A 12,243-nucleotide genomic window follows, 5' to 3' on the forward strand; every position below is an offset into this window, starting at 1 on the left:
AAGCACTTGGTCTGTAGGATTACGATTATTCAAATTGTAGGCTCGGTTCTGTAACTCACTAGTTCCAGGACCCATAAGCCACGAGCCGCTGCTGGTTAATAGAAATGTAATAAATAAATGTCTACATAATATGTTTATCATGTTAGTTTTAAAGAAAATGTACTGTCTAATTTTAGTTTGCTCTTTAACTACGCGACTTCGGATTTAGTCGCCAGTTTTCGCCTCGGGCTAGTAATTTAACAGAAACCATTTACACGTCCTACTGACACGAGGTACGATTGAAAAGTGATTTTTTTACGCTCGTACGAACACCTATCTCGTGGGCGTAAAAAGTCTGCTGACCTTGAACTTTACCGCGGCGTACAAAGTCTGCCCGTGCGAACGCACGCTGAAGTGTAATAAGTTCCCACTATCAAAACACTCACAGATAAATATACCGTTCTCCCTCTAATTATCTTTCAAAAAAATGAAACGGCAATATGTTTATCAGCAGTGGAAACCTAATGTGAACAATTTCGCAGTTCATCAGAACATTAACCTCTTATAAACAGTTTTCTATTAATAAGAAATTGTTTCGCTTCACACTTTGTACTGACATGTGTTTAATTCTATGGTATTTTAAGACAACATGTGGTATATTGGATGATCTTTATCTATTTTGATGTAGATTTCTGAAGTATCTTATAAAAGTTCCCATTTACTTGTATAACACTATAAATAATATAATAAAGCGTAAACACACACTACTTAGTGGCATAGGATGTCAGCAAACACAGCATATTTTTGAATAATTCTTTCTTTAATAAAACGCCCTACACCTAAGAAACGCTTTAAGCTATATATTTTCACACTATTGAACTTAGGGGTAGGGCGTTTTATTAAAGAAAGAATTATTCAAAAATATGCTGTGTTTGCTGACATCCTATGCCACTAAGTAGTGTGTGTTTACGCTTTATTATATTAGTATAGATTAACAAGATAGTGAAAATTGTAATCACATTATAGTGAAGTGTGTATCAGAAAATGCTTTTACTGGAATATTGATAACAAACTTTATTATAATGCACATGCATACAAATGATTACGTTTTTAAAAGAGGTTCAGAGAAAGATAATCTTCTATATCTATATGTATTAAAACGGGAGTGTCTGTATGTAATATCAAAAGAAAAATTTCGTATTTCGGGAAGATGATGTAATGGCGTTGCTGATAGCGAAAATCGCATTTTTTTGTCTGTCTGTCTGTGCGCAAGCCGCGTTTGTTCCGGGTAATATTCGAAACGGCTGGGCAGAATTCGAGCGGACTTTCACTGAAGGATAGCTGACATAGACGGGCATATTATAGACTACTTTTTATCTTAATATCGAGTGGACGAAGTCGCGGGAAGCACAGCTAAAAATCGTGTAGTGAGCTCACCGCCATATAAGCTCATAGGAATCGAAGCGCGACTAAACAGTTGTACGATAGTTTAGTCAAAGGTGTGCGCGCGCACTTATTCTTGTATATTATACGAGTACATGTATATTGATACTTGAAGTCAAAGCTTTTAACAAAAAATGCGCTAACAAGTGAGTGTTATTATCGAGTTTACGAGTGTAAGTTTGTAGAGAAAATGTGTATGAAGTTACTTAAAAAAAATATATTTTTAAAATAATTAACTTCGATCATTGATGTTTCCTTGTTTCAACAAATTACATTTTTCTACAAATGTTGAGTTTACAAAAGATATTACTCCTAGATTTTGTTTGCTGTTTTGACGAGTACATTTCAACCGCAGTATATTTTTGTACATTTGCTTATCCGAAGTCAAAATACGCGAGTTTCTGAAGCTTGTTCTATATAGTTGGACGTGTGCTACAAGAATACTAACAGAAATGGCGAATATTGAAATCACAAGACCGGCTATACCAAAAAGACTTCGGAATCCAGAATTATCAATCAAAATGCCTCAAAACAATCCATCTTTGTATAGAAATGTAAAATTAGTACCACATATATCCAATCATGAGTTCATGCAATTATATCAGAATAAGGCTTCAGAATTTATGTTTAAACAATTCGAAGATTTAAAAGACTTTACTATGGACACGGCAAAGTCAAGTTTGAGTGTTGGCGAAAAGTTTGCGTTTTGGTTTTATAATAAATTAAAGTGGTTGTCTAAGAAATGGTTCACTCACCTGTTACTGCTTGTTTGTTTGTCGACTTATAGTATAGTTGGTGGTATAATATTCACTGCTTTAGAGGGTAAGTTTTTTTATAATTCAACTTTTTACTTGATTCATAAGAATAGAATATGTTACAAGAGAAATGTATAATTTAAAAAATCAAACAAAAAAATGGGACTCACCTGCAAGCATTACCTTTCGGATAAAAAAGAATTGTCAAAATCGGTCCACTAGCGGCGGAGTTATGCCGTAACACACATAAAAAAAAAATATATCGACGAATTGAGTACCTCCTTCTTTTGGGAAGTCGGTCAAAAAGCAATATCATCAAAAATGAACACAAAAATCTTTATGTTTTCGTATATCGTAATCATACCTTATACTTTATACTTTCATACTTATATTTTAGATGGATGTATGGATGTTTGTTAGAGTTTGTAGCATAAACTGCAGAACGGATATCTATGAAATTTGGCATAAATATAAAAAAGTGTGGTAGAACACATAGACTTAGTTTTGTTTTTAAATTCACGCGGACGGAGTCGCGGGCGTAAGCTAGTGTTAAATAAATATGAAATCATAATGCATTTTAATATTGATAAGATTTTATTTGGCAAAGGCAATCGAAATTCATCATTCATCATTGAGATGAAATTAAAGCTATCAATTGAAGACCACAAAGCTATAATAAAGATTTTTGTGCCGTTTCATACAGTGAATCCCATAACCTATTTTTAATCTATAACCACAATGTTTTTTTTTAATAATGAAGCATAATTAGCGTTTATAAATACTAACATAAATAGGAACGATTTGCATTTTAGTATGTATTGAAATAACTCAAAAACTACTGGGCCGATTTTAAAAATTCTTTCACCCTTAGAAAGGTCATTTATCTGTGAGTAACATACTAATATTATAAATGCAAAAGTTTAGATGGATGGATGTTTGTTTGTTAGAGTTTGTAGCCTAAACGGCTGAACAGATTTCAATGAAATTTGGAGGATAGTCTGAAAGAAACTATAGGCTACTTACTTTTGTTTTTTTATAATTTCACGCGGACGGAGTCGCGGGCGAAAGCTAATAGGTTTTATTTTTTAATATCACGCGGGCGAAATCGCAAGCAACAGGTAGTTTAACATAAGAAGGAACAAAAAGCAATCTGACTGTTAGCGTGTTGGCTATACAAACTCGTAGACATAAATGTTTCAAGATTTTTTTTACGATTTTTTTTTTGGATTCAAGGTATCTGCTAAACCGGGCATATCCTTAGCTATGTTTAAATCAATTTAATTACATTTAATGAACGCTACATATTGAACAATTTTAATTATCATGACATTTATAAAACATTCTACGTTTGAAATGTTGAAAGTTTTTACACTTCGAAGCGTATTAGAAGTTCATACCCAACGGCGATATCTTCAAGAGTTCTTGTTGATTAAATTTTAAATAAAGAACTTTCAATATTCGATCAAAAGATATTTTGGAACATAATTAAATTTGAATCTTACTAATATTATAAATGTGAAAATTAAGATGGATGGATGTTTGTTAGAGTTTGTAGCTTAAACGGCTAAACGGATGTCGATGAAATTTGGCATAGATGTAGAGTATAGTCTGGAAGAACACATATAGGGTACTCGATTTTGTTTTTTTTTAATTCTGCGCGGACGAAGTCGCGGGCGAAAGCTAGTGGAATATTTAGAACTAAAATAATTAATTTAAAGATGTTTTACAAGCGAATTGTATTAAACTGCTGTAAGCAGTGTGTAGTAATAAAAAATAGAGCTTATGTTACTCACTTATAACGTAGCTTTTTAATGGTGAAAGAATTTGAAATCGGCACAGTAGTTTTCAAGTTATTGCAATACATACAAAAACATAAATAATAATACTATAGATTATTAAGTCATCGCTCTCTTTTTCTCTGAACAAGAAAATCATTCAAGTTCACTGATCTCTAAAAATGGGAAGGTGATAAATACCAGTATTTTTATCTATTTGATTTTTCCCATTTTGGCGCTAATAGTTGCGGTGAAACGTTTTCGAACTAATAATATGGATAGACTTACATTACTGTTATTAACATCAAATAAGCATTTAATTCGGGACGAAGTAAAAGCTGTCATTTCTAAGAAATCGCCTATCTATTTATATAAATCTGTGATTGTTAGACAATGTTCGTCATACATAAACATCATCATTTGTATTGTGACGAACTAAAAAGTATTCTCAGAATTAAAAAAATACTTAAAAGCATATTTCACAATTAAAATATCATCTCGTGTCTAATTTCATGCAGAATAACGAGTTTTTTACGTTCCCTTAAATGTATTTTCCCTTATTGAATACACAGAGTAAAGTTTTTATAGCAGCAACTGACCGCAAAATGCTTTATAATGATACGCGTAGGAAAAGATTTTATTCCTTTTGTTCATGTAAAGCGCCATCTCACGGGGTTCTAATAAAACTGGCTGTTTGTCGACGTATCGTAAAATTTTTAATGATGTACAGGGGAAATGTAAAACCGGTTTTATTTAGGCGGAGTTTTAAATGACAGAGATGTAAAAATAACCTAAATTAATTAGAAAACCGCTTCTAGTTCGTTGTGATTCATGTGTAAAAATAGCCGTGGGGTCACTGTAAACAATCATGAAAATACATAATATTACGTACTTTTTTCTTGGATAATGAGAAAAAGGATTTTATACCTTTACATCAATTGCGGCAATAACATCACATGAAGTGTACACTAAAAAAATGTAGAAAACATGACTAAACCAATTGACACTTTTTTTTCTTTTTTTTTGTGTTTCATTCCTCAGCCGCTTAAACTATAGGGTTACTATCGATGTGACAAACCATGGATGCTTTATGCGAAGTCAGGTAGAGCCAGGTTGAGTTCCTAGTGTTTGTAATCGATATTATGCGATCTTCATAGACAAAAGTGGAGTTCGGATTTAAAAATAAACATCCCAGTGAGCGCATCGAAACTTTATTGAAACGCATATTTCCGTCAATTCACGTAAATACAGTGCAGTTTTAAAAACGATTTATTAAAATTTATCTTTTCCGTTGAAGTGAAAATAATGGAAGGAAAATTGAATTCGTTTAGATGAAATTTTAAGCAAATTAACTCATCGCGTTGCTAAGGACAAAAAATATACCGTATTCCTATCTATACTATTATAATAAAGTGTTAACACACACTTCTTTGTTGCCTAAGATGTCAGCAATTACAACTCAAAAAGCCCTACACTTACGTCACGCTTTAGGCTATATATTTTCACGCTATTAAACTTAGGGGGTTAATATTTTGGATAAAAACCCTAATGTGGGAAAGAGACCATAAGTTGCTGCCAACATCAAGAAAGTAAGATTGCCAAGGTTTGTCATGTCATGTCATTTTGACATTTGTTATTGATAATTTGACAAATGTAGACAATAAAATCAAATTTTCATAATTTCATGCGGATGAAGTCGCACGGGAACAGCTAGTTTGTAATAAAAACCAAAGTTAGAAAAGTTAATGACTAGATTAAAAGGTTGATTATTTGTAGAAACCTGGTAAACATTTATTATATTTACAAAAACTTTGAGTTAAATATTTTATTTATAGAGAAATATTTTGTTGAAGTGATTTTTTAATACAATTCATTTAGTACCTACTTCACGTTTTAATCCTTTACACATAGTCACGATTGATTACTAGTCATCGAAAAGTTATCGATCATTCGCTAATTAGCGTGGAAACGCGATCAGCAATTTGTACAATTACACATGTATTTATTCCGTAATCAGGATTAATCGCGAATGTTTGATTAATGAATAGATTCTACAATTTAATTATCTATTTTAACGAATTGTGGTCGAGGTATTACTGTAAAAATAAAACACTACGTTTACACGAGTACAAGAAATCTAGAACACCAAGGAAAATGGCGTCTGCCAACCCTGAAAAATGAAATATATAGTTTTTGCGAAGAGATTAAAAAAATATATAGAGGAGGCATGGTTGATATTGTACTTGAAACTTTAAGATAGAGCTTATCATAATTTTGTAAAATGTTTTACTACGTGTTACAAGACACATATGGCACTAAACTTGACAACTGATATAGTACCTTTCAGAGAAAGTAACGGGGAAAAATTTTTGTTCAGTATGCCTCGTCTGTATATTTTTAAAGGTCTTTGAGTTTTTGCTTGATGTTGTTCACATAAACAAGAAAGGTACCACGGTAGAGGAAGACAGAAGTAAGTATTATTGGATTGTGTGAGAGGATATCCATAAGATGTGGATTAGATATGAAGGCTGCTAGAGTTGTATAGAAAAGCAATACATACCGTGCCGACCCTTCTTAAGGACAAAAGCAAGTGATGAATATTCTTGCAAGATTATGAAATTACTAGTTTCTGCCCGCGACTCCGTCCGCGTGGTATTAAAAAAACAAAAGTGAGTAGAGTGAGTTTATGTGTTCTTCCAGACTATTCTCTACATCTATACCAAATTTCATCAAAATCCGTTCAGCCGTTTAGGCTACAAATTCTAACAAACATCCATCCATCCATCTAAACTTTCGCATTTATAATATTAGTATGAGTATGATTTTCTTAAATTTAGTCAACCCTATTAATCTAATAAGAATAAGTTAGGTTATAAAACTTGATCAGAGTTATTACAAATTCAAACTTAAGTAACTACTTAACGCTTCATCAATTCGAACGTTTTTTTTCCAAACTTAAATACCACGTCTCCACTTAAGCTTCCTAAGCTATCAGTTTTTATCGCTTTCGTCAATTTAAGTGCGCTCTACCATTTACTTTGAAAGTTTTCCAATGTCTGGATGAAAAGTTTAATGAACGGTAAAATGTGATTTATTTACATTGTTCAAACACTTCAATAGTCGACGACTTTTTTGGTTGCTGTAATTTTTCAGTTGTTAAATTAATTTTTTTTCTTTGCAATGTAGCGTTTAGAAATACTTTAAAATCTGCAGTGTATTTCACGAGTATGTGTGTGAATTTCAAATGAAAAATGTGTATTTAGTTTTATTTTTAAATATTGGACAATCTGGATGGAACGATTCAAGTGCTGAACTTAAGTTATAGTCAAAAATGTTGTTAATGTAATGTAATCAAAAAAGTACTCTCACTACATTATTCTCTCTCTCACTCACTCATTAAATTTATTGTATTATCCCATCCTTATTGTTATAAAACGAAATATCTTACACAAAAGTCATTACACCCTTGATGGGCGACTGCGGTGACTATAAAATTTGGCAGGATAACTTTTATTGGTAACCATAATTGTTTATACAATTTTATCAAATAAAATACATCGTAAACCAGATTGTTGTTACCTTTAAGGTTTTCTTACTGAAAATATAAATACTTGTTATTACCTGTGACAAAAAAATACATAATTTAATGGCAAAATAACCTCAAAGTTTATATTTGTAAGGAATATTAGACAAGTTAATTTTTGTTGCAGTAGTACTTTAGTTAAACGCTTCGCTTACTGTCGCTTCAAACTTCACCAAGTTAAACAATTTTATTCCTTCGCAAACTAAAACAAAAATAATAAATCCATTGAAATAAAGTTGTAGTTATATTAAATTGTTTGACGGCACAATTTAATCCAGTCAAGATTCAACTTTGCGGCAAATTGCAAATTTACAATCTCCCGTCTCGGAGAAATCACTTTACATTCGAATCATGGACGAGGAGTAAGGTTTATTCGAAAAAAAAAGTTCATATTTATTACAGGTACACTTTACATCAGTACTTATTAAGATAAAAGTTTAAGGGACTGTCCCACCACTGGCTGCTAGAGGCTCAGATAGCTTAAAAACGTCACTGTCAGATAAGATAACAAAATCCGATAATTCCATCACATATTTTACACGTTGAATAGTTATCAGACAATATACAATTTGGTGGGACACGCCCTTACTGTAGCATGCGGAAAAACTACTCTTCGATCATAATTTATCAATATCTGTCTTTTAAAATTTCAAAGTAAAAGTTTACATTTTCAGTACAGTAACTATTGTCCGCGATTTCGTCTGCACGTAATTAAAAATAATAATAAGTAGCCTATATATTCTGCATCTGAGATCCATTAAGCGGTAAACCAAGAAATATCTGTCCAATACACCAGTTCGATTTTTTTTAATGTGGCCATACCAAATTGTTGCCTGCCAGGCATACCCTTCATATAACTTACGAACATAGCGGTATTTTCATCGTCATAAAAAAATCATCTTCCTTATTCTACTCCCGTAGTGGGGCAACAGGTTTTTGTCCTCCACATAACTCTATCATACGTCATCTCAGTCATCACTCCCTTCTTGATCATGTCACCTTTCATGCAATCCACCTCTTGTTAGGTCTACCTCTACCGCTGTACCACACTCATAACTAACGTTCTCCTTGTTACATGCGATTCATCCCTCCTCAAAATATGTCATAATTATTTTTGTAAAACATTTTTGTAGGGAAACGTCCGCTCTATTTCTGGTTAAGATCTCATTTGAACCTGTGATTGCTGTTAGCATTTGTAAAGGAGTAATAAAATAATATTATTGTTTCACTACTGTTACAATATAATGGTCAATAAAATTGTATCTAACGGCCATAAAACGAACATAACTCTCATATTGCTTTACAATAACTCACTTTAGGAGGCACTAAAATATCATAAATCACAAATTATGATGTATTTATGTTATAATAAAATATGATATAAACAAACATCATAGAAGTTAGCACTCAATTATAATTGGGATGCTATCTCCTTGTATCACACTCAAGGTCGGTTCTAAACAATGTATTTCTAGCTTTAAAGTTTACTAAATCTTAAATTTTTCTTGTGGTTCAGATAAGAGGTGCTTGAATGTAGATTTGTGTTACAATGCTATCTAACATTGCGTTTCCACTGCTGAAACACATATGTCGTAAAAAAGATCATCATCATCCTCCTTATCCTACTCCCGTAGTGGGGCAACAGGATTTTGTCCTCCAAATAACTGTATCATCCGTCATCTCAATCGTCACTCCCTTCTTGATGTCACCTTTCATACTCCATCTCTAGGTTTACCTCTACCGGTGTACCCCTCCACGTTCATAACTAAAAAAGTCGTTAAAAAGATGATTTTCTAATAAACGCGAAAGTTTGAATGGATAGGTGTTGTTACAAGTTAGGTGCAAAACGATTGGGTCAATCTGTAAGAAAGATATGAAACACTGGCTGGAGTGTGTGAAAATGGCGGGTGTACCATAGCAAACTAAATTATACCACTTACTAAAAAATGTACCTAATATGTACTATTTAGTACCTCGCTCAAAAAAATAGTTCCTTCTTTATAACGAAATTATTACGAACTTAAGTTACACCCGCCATTTTGACTCTCACTGTCTGGAAGAACACAATATCGTTCTATAAATAAAACAAACAGGTAACTACGAGCAATTGTCCTTGTAACGTTTTAAACTGTAACAACGAGTCAATACTAAGATATATAAAGTGTAACGTCTAACATTTCTTAGAAAAACGTATTCAACATAAACAATGTAGATTTACTGCAGTCTGTTCGTAGCTTAGCAATACCACTGGAGTGTTCATATATCTTGTCTTCTGTAAACTAAAGTATTCTCAGAAATGTGTTTTGAGAACATATTTAACTCATGAATAAGTATTGCAATATATTTATTGTACACTCGCGGAAATTCGCAGTGTTTCACTTCAGGAGACATTGCATTGTTTTTGCAACGAGACGAACTCCGCCTCTTCTTACAATAAACTAATTAGACAGCAGTGAGTGCAAACGAAGAGATAATAAAAAGTAACTAGACGTATATCACTATAGTTTATCGAATAAGATAGATTAGTTTGATAATTGACGCATATTCATCATCATCCACTTGCCCTTATCCCTTATGGAGGGTCGGCACAGTATGTGCTGCTCTTCCATACATCTCTATCAGCCGTCATATCTGAATCCACTCCTTTCTTAAGCATATCCTCTTTCACACAATCCATCCATACTTTCTTCGGTCTTCCTCTTCCTTTGTAGCCATCCACATTCAATCTTAACACTTTCTGGTTTATGTCCCCATCATTTCGTCGCATAACATGTCATGATAAATGACGCATATAAAGTATCGAATTAAATTTGTATGAAGATAAATACCGTACTTAATAGACAGATATCGTAATGACGAAAGAAACACGCATAGCGAACAATTATGAACTATCGATATTCGGTTTAAATAAAATTTATCGAACTTAACTAAAATAATTATTATTTTTTTAACTAATTCAGAGGACATATCTAGTATTGATTAGAGTGTATGGAATTTAGCGATGACAGAAATAATAACGAAATCCAATTCGATTACGTACGACTGTAGTAGTTTTAAATATTTTTTTCTCTCATTATTTCTAATGGTTCTGTAGGTGATTATTAATTCCGAAGTTGTAATTATGAATCTATCGATTCCAACTTCTTTAAAGATAAAAATCGAACATCAACAAGATTCATGACTGATTATACATAATCCATGCCTACTCAATTTCAAATGATTTGTCAAACTAATCCATTTTATTTAGACAAACTATAATCGATATTCGTGCCTTTATTCGTACAGACATAATTATAAGCTGCGTTGTATCGATTTTATGTCAGTATCAAAATGCTCAAACAATTGTAGTTTTGAGGTTCAACACCAATTTCCCCGACTGTGCATAATGACGACTACTGACGGAACTGTTCTGAAGGATGAAAATTGAATAGGGGATATTATTTGTCCACATTTTGTGATCCCAAAACTAAGCCCGCTAAATACGCTCAGTTCAGTTACCTGGACAGTTCAACTGACACTTAAACACGACGTAACTAAGCAGATTTCAGTTAAAACTGAACATATGTAGTGGGGTTAAGAGATTTGTCTCTTCTCTTTCAAAAACAGACAATTGTCAACATTAAAATAAAAGGAATATCTTCACCAATATACTTATTCATTTCAAACTTACAAAACATCACATTTTTAAATAATTTTCAGTTACAATTAAAACTATTCTTTAAACAATTTAGATTAACATGCCATTGCACAATAAAGGAGTTGTAAACAAACGCTACACAGAAATATTAGTACATAACAAATTCCATTTAAAATATCACATATGCAGAGTAGGAGGGATGATATCGCACCAAAGAGAGATATGTTTAAATTTAATTTTTCAGGTTGGGGAGCCATCATTCTGCATGGCTCTGATTTAGCTAGAAATAAAGAAAATCTTACAGAGTTACAAATATTCATTTAAGACAAATTATCTTACTAATCTTACTAATATTTTTTCGAAAATATATTCGAAAATTTAGATAGATGGATGGATTGATGTTTGAATTTGTAGCCTAAACGGCTGAACGGATTTCGATTAAATTTGGTACAGATGTAGAGGATAGTCTGGACGAACGCGTAGGCTACTTTTTTAATTCTACGTGGTCGCAGTCGCGGGCGAAAGCTAATAACATAATAAAATAGTAAGCACAAATAGACAAGACTGTAAAGTTTTACTTTTTTATTGTATTTATTAGTCAGAAACTTACTTCTTCCAAGTCCGAAAACCATTTTGAATTATTGAATAACACTGAAAATTTATATTCCAATATTTTTACGATATTTTATTTCTTCTGATATATTTGCCGAGAATTTTTGAAGTCTTGTCAAAAATTTTTCTTTTGTTTCAGCCAAAGAATTTCACATTTTTCTTTTTTCTTTTCCAACCTACTTTAAAACCAGTTATTTGTTAGAACTGTTTATTAGAAAAAAACTAAAAAGTCTTCTAAACTTTTCTAAAACCGCTGTTTTTGATTATTTTAAATGTGAACATGTTAAGTTGTTTTGCTTGTTTGTTGTAAAAAACATAATGGTTTAACGATTTTGGTTTTTTATAATCTTAATTAAAAAATAAATAAATATACTTTTTAGATAGAATGGATAAATAAATAAATAATAATAATAAATAAATAATTTTTATTATTAAATCAAGTAAGTTACAAATCAATCA

The 12,243-nt window shown here is 32.1% G+C and overlaps 1 long non-coding RNA gene across 1 annotated transcript; it reads right to left on the reverse strand.

Moving 5' to 3' along the window:
* Window positions 1–11,169: 11,169 nt before the first annotated feature.
* Window positions 11,170–11,909, reverse strand: LOC106103488. Its single transcript, XR_001225624.1, has 2 exons — window positions 11,783–11,909; window positions 11,170–11,452 (listed from the first exon to the last, which is right to left on the reverse strand). It is a non-coding gene; the product is annotated as an uncharacterized LOC106103488 (long non-coding RNA).
* Between the last annotated feature and the right edge of the window lie 334 nt (window positions 11,910–12,243).

The sequence above is a fragment of the Papilio polytes genome, unplaced genomic scaffold, assembly GCF_000836215.1.
Source record: "Papilio polytes unplaced genomic scaffold, Ppol_1.0 DF824285.1, whole genome shotgun sequence".
Taxonomy (NCBI): Eukaryota; Metazoa; Arthropoda; class Insecta; order Lepidoptera; family Papilionidae; genus Papilio; species Papilio polytes.